This window comes from Diadema antillarum, unplaced genomic scaffold (assembly GCF_040938485.1).
Source record: "Diadema antillarum isolate AM-2024a unplaced genomic scaffold, OU_Dant_1.0 seq00000053_RagTag, whole genome shotgun sequence".
NCBI lineage: Eukaryota > Metazoa > Echinodermata > Echinoidea > Diadematoida > Diadematidae > Diadema > Diadema antillarum.
In genome coordinates this window covers 1,419,508-1,425,507 of record NW_027271161.1, presented here as the reverse complement: position 1 = coordinate 1,425,507, position 6,000 = coordinate 1,419,508, and positions in this window count along the sequence as shown.

Sequence of the window (6,000 nt, the reverse complement as noted above, 5' to 3'; positions counted from 1 at the left end):
CATTAGTGTGTCACATCACGGAGAGATTGTTTAAACTCTCTTCTCTTTGCACTTCCCGCTGAAATAACTAGACCGGGGGCCCAGAAGATTTATTCAGCTGAAAAGGGTCACACTTTTTAATGGTCTCATCATATAAGGATGTGTCCAAGGGTCAATAAAATGAATTGCTGGCAAGTCACATCCTGTACCGTAAGCCTAGGGACCACAAAAAGGGACCCCGAAAAATGGATTTATTCAGCCGAAGGGGGTCACGGACAAAAGTTGATGGATATTGTTCCTTTGGGTGTACTTATCATGAAAACAGCAATGCCAGCTATTTTATCCTGTACGGGGCCCCAGACAGTAGCCCCAAAGGGCCCCGCAAATATGGTGTTATTCAGCTGAAAAGGGTCACGGCTAATTTCTTTTGCAATGGAAGTAGTTCCCATCAGAGATATCCAAAACACCAATGCCAGCTATTTTATCCTGTACGGGGCCCTAGACGGTAGCCCCAAACGGCCCCACCCCCATAGGCTCACGTACAAACACACACAAACATTGATTTTATTCAGTTGAAAAGAGTCACGGCTAATTTCTTTTGCAATTGAAGTAGTTCCCATCAGAGATATCCAAAACACCAATACCAGCTACTTTATCCTGTACGGGGCCCCAGACAGTAGCCCCAAAGTGCCCCACCCCCCACAGGCCATACGTACAAACACACACAAACATTGATTTCATTCGTGCAGCTGAGAAGAGTCACGGCTAATTTCATTTGCAATGGAAGAGATATCAAAAACACCAAAGTCAGCTATGTTATCCAGTACGGGGCCCCGGACAGTAGCCCCAAAGGAGCTCCCCCCCCCCCCCAACACACACACACACACACACATTAGTTTCATTCAGCTGAAAAGAGTCACAGCTAATTTCTTTTGCAATGGAAGTAGTACCCATCAGAGATATCCAAAATACTAAGGCCAGCTATTTTATCCTGCACGGGGCCCCAGTCAGTATCCCCAAATTGCTCCCCCCCCCCCCACACACACACATTGATTTTATTCAGCTGAAAAGGGTCATGGCTACTTTCTTTTGCAATTGGAAGTAGTACTCTCTAAAAAAAAATCGAGTGAAACTTTTCACTCTTCAAGGAGTGAATACAAAAAAGAGTGAATTTAGAGTGAAATTGGAGTGAATTTCGAGTGAAAATGTTCATATTCACTGATTTTGGAGTGACCTCAGGGATCACTCGAAGATTTTGGAGTGATCCCTGACGTCACTCTAAAACGAGTGAAAATGAACATTTTCACTCGAAATTCACTCCAATTTCACTCTAAATTCACTCTTTTTTGTATTCACTCCTTTAAGAGTGAAAAGTTTCACTCGATTTTTTTTAGAGAGTAGGCATATTCATCAGAGATATCCAAAACACTAAAGCCAGTTATTTTATCCTGTACGGGGTCCCAGACAGTAGCCCCGAAGTGCACCCCCCCCCCCCAACACACACACACACACACACACACATTAGTTTCATTCAGCCAAAATGGGTCACGGCTAATTTCTTTTGCAATGGAAGTTAACCCATCAAAGATATCCAAAGCACCAAAGCCAGTTATTTTATCCTGTACGGGGCCCCAGACAGTAGCCCCAAAGTGCCCCCCCCCCCCCCTCTCCACATACACACACATACACACACACACACACACATACACACACACACACACACACACACACACACACACACACACACACACACATTAGTTTCATTCAGCTGAAAAGGGTCACGGCTAATTTCTTTTGCAATGGAAGTAGTACCCATCAGAGTTATCCAAAATACCAAAGCCAGTTATTTTATCCTGTATGGGGCCCCGCACAGTGTAACCCCAAACACGGGTAATTTCTTTTGCACTGGAAGAAGTACCTACCAGAGATATTCAACACACCAAGGCTAGTTATTTTATCCTGCACAGAGCCCCAGACAGTAGCTCCACAGTGTCCCATCCATTATACATGTACAGTGAATCAGCTGAAAATGGTCTTACAAATTCTTTTGTAACGTTGATATCAGGGCCTACTGAATAGAGATATCACAAACACTAAAGCAAGTCATCTTACCCTGTATACGGGGTCCCATAGGTTACAGTAACAAAATACTCAAGAAATTTGCAAAGGAAGCATACTTCTGTATAGTGCACAACCAAGATGACCATATTACGAAAACCAGTCATTTCATCTTGTACTGGGCCCAGGTTACAGTAGCCATGCATAAAGTGCCCCTCCCCCACATAATTATTATGACATCATTTAGTTGAAAAGTGTCATAGTTGTTTTTCTTTTACAATCGAAGTAGGCCTTAGTTTACATCATAGATACCCAAAACATCAAAGCCAGTTAGGTTTTCCCAGCGAATTTCGCACTTTTGTTGGTTCATTTGACAGAAGGTTCGAATTCGTAAAATGGGTATTCAAATTGGCTGGTACCCTACGTTCATTCAAATTCGCCTTGACTTGCCGAAAAGGGTATTTCAATCATTAAATTTCGCGAAAGACAGTCAAATTCCAAACGTGTTCATTCAAATTCAAATCATGCTATTTCTTTGTTTCAGATCATTTTAACATGTCTTTCTATGTGTGTTTTCGTTTCATCTATAAATTACTGTTATAAAGCAGTAAAAGTATCATAAATTATTTCTTATCTAGTATAACTGAATTTGATTGTTCTGTAACCAGACTGGTAACGCTCCTTCTCTTTCATATACATGTCATTATAGGCCTATATCCGTGTACCAGTAATGCAGATTAACTTCATTTTTTATAGTCATGACAGCACAATAGATACAGACGTATATCTCTAGAAGACATAGAAAGAATTATTAAAAAAAAAACATTTGAGGATCATAACCTTGACTTCTTGGAACTGGCCGACCGCTCGTAATAAAGCGCTCGTAACGGCCAGATAATTTGTGGCTTCTTACTTCTTTGGATTCAAAAAGCACGTTTAAAAAAATGGTGTCAAAGTCTCTTAAACGAATACGAAAACATGAAATGCTATGATGCTTACAAAACAATAACTACGACGAAAGAAAATAAGGAAAGAGGCCAAGCATGAACATATCTGTTTAATTGACTGCAGAACATGTTAAATTAGATGGCCAGAAATCAATTTGAATGAACGAGCGCAGCATGTAATCACGTGCAGATCATTATGAATAATTTATGAATGAACGGATAGTGGAATGGTACTTGTCTTATAAATTATATGGATTTCAGTTGAAAAAGTGTTATTTAGAATAAGGTTAGAGGTAATGTGAATGTTTCAAAATAAATTTGAATGAAGAGATTAATATGACATTGAACTACCATGTCATCTAGGCGAAATTTTTGCTAAATTTAATTCAACATTACAGAATTCTATTAAAAGAGGTGCGATATTGGCCCGGATGCAGGCCCTTGACAGGTATAGCCCCAAGGTATTCCCACCCCATATGAATTAATTGTTTTTAGGTGAAAAGAGTCATGTATGCCTATTTTCCTTGGCAGTGGAATTAACAGCTGAGATGCGTAAAACGCAAACCCATCCAGTTCAGGGGCCCCCAGCCAGTAGCTGGAAAGTGCTCCCGTATTATTTTATTCTAAGTGAAAAGAATCACTGCTATAATTTCTTTTGCAATGGAAGTAGTACTCAACGAGGTATCAAAAACACAGAAACCAGTTATATAGCTGTACAGGGCTCCACGGAGTGTTCCTAAATTGTCCCCACATGACAAATTGTAATTCCACTATCAAGATCTGCATCCCGATCTATTCAATCTGTCAGATCGGGAGAGAGCGGCAAAAGTGTACGGGGACCGGGAGCATCGTAGCAGCAGCGTTTAGGTGATGGGGTTGGATCTGGCAATTGTACAGATCGGGAAGAAATTTTGAACTGGTTCAAAATTTCTTCCTCATCTCCCCATCAAGATTGACCTAGTTTGAATCGTAGCTCAAACGGGGAGAGAGCAGTGACAGTGTAAATACCGCGGGATGAGCGTAACAATTCCAGGTTTTTCTGACCGTAGTAACAGCGGCACAAGAACGGGAAATAGTCTAAACTAGACACCGACGACATGGTCCCGCTGCTGCGCCGCTTTCTTGATCAAAGCACGACCTTCCCGCTTAAATAACGACGCTGTCACTAAGTTCTCTACTCTCGTATAAAATCAAGGCCTGTTCCTACGACGCTTCATTCCTGCTTCGATAACGCTGTTGGCCGCTTTAGCTACGCTGTTCCTACGCTCTCCCAGACTCAATTATGCACGTCTCCCGCTCTCGCCGCTCTAAAATCGAACGTAGCCGATACGCTGGAAAATGTTTGCCAGAACAGCAAAACACATGATGATGATGAGGAGGACGCGTTGTCGTTGTCGCGAAAATGAAGACGAAGGCGCGCATATTTAAGAAGAAGAAGAGATGCAAACAATAAAGAGAATAAAGCAAAACACTTTGGAGCTACTGTAAGGGGCCCCGTGCAGGATAAAATATCTGACTTTGGTATTTTGATATCCGATGGATACTACTTCCATTGCAAAAAAAAATTAGCCGTGACCCTTTTCGGCTGAATGAAACCAATATATGTGTGTGTGTGTGTGTGTGTGTGTGTAGGGGGCACTTTGGGGCTACTGTCTGGGGCCCCGTACAGGATAAAATAACTGGCTTTAGTGCTTTGGATATCTCTGATGAGTACTACTTCCGATTGCAAAAGAAAGTAGCCGTGACCCTTTTCAGCTGAATAAAATCAATGTGTGTGTGGGGGGGGGGGGGGGGGGTAAGGGGGCAATTTGGGGCTACTGTCTGGGGCTACTGTCTGGGGCCCCATGCAGGATAAAATGACTGGCTTTGGTATTTTGGATTTCTCTGATGGGTACTAATTCCATTGCAAAAGAAATTAGCCGTGACCCTTTTCAGCTGAATGAAACTATTGTGTGAGTATGTGTGTTGGAGGGGGGGGGGGGCACTTTGGGGCTACTGTCTTGGGCCCCGTACAGGACAAAATAACTGGCTTTGGTGTTTTGTATGTCTCTGATGGGTACTACTTCCATTGCAAATGAAATTAGCCGTTACTCTTATCAGCTGAATAAACTCAATGTGTGTGTGTGTGTGTGTGTGTGTGTGTGTGTGTGTGTGTGTGTGTGTGTGTTTGTACGTAGGGCTTATAGGGGGAGGGGCACTTTGGGGCTCCTGTCTGGGGCCCCGTGCAGGATAAAATAGCTGGCTTTGGTGTTTTGGATATCTCTGATTGGTACTCCTTCCATTGCAAAAGAAATTAGCCGTGACTCTTTTCAACTGAATAAAATCAATGTTTGTGTGTGTTTGTAAGTAGGGCCTATGGGGGTGGGGCCCTTTGGGGCTACTGTCTGGGGCCCCGTGCAGGATGAACTAGCTGGCTTTGGTGTTTTGGATATCTCTGATGGGAACTACTTCCATTGCAAGAGAAATTAGCCGTGACCCTTTTCAGCTGAATAACACCATATTTGTGGGGCCCTTTGGGGCTACTGTCTGGGGCCCCGTACAGGATAAAATAGCTGGCATTGCTGTTTTCATGATAAGTACACCCAAAGGAACTATATCCACCAACTTTTGTCCGTGACCCCCTTCGGCTGAATAAATCCAATTTTCGGGGTCCCTTTTTGTGGCCCCTAGGCTTACGGTACAGGATGTGACTTGCCAGCAATTCATTTTATTGACCCTTGGCCACATCCTTACATGATGAGACCATCAAAAAGTGTGACCCTTTTCAGCTGAATAAATGCTCTGGGCCCCCGGTCTAAACCCCTAAATTTCAGCCAATTCAAAACACAGCGGCTCGTCTTCTCTGCTGGAGAGAACACAGTGTCTCACAATGTGTTCACAGTGTGTTCACATAGTCGACTATGTGAAAACGCTGGAATTTAACAATGTGAGGATGATTTCACACTGAGATGTGGTCTTTCACAGGCAGTTCACAGAGTAATGTTCTGTTTCACACTGTGAATTTATGATTTACAAT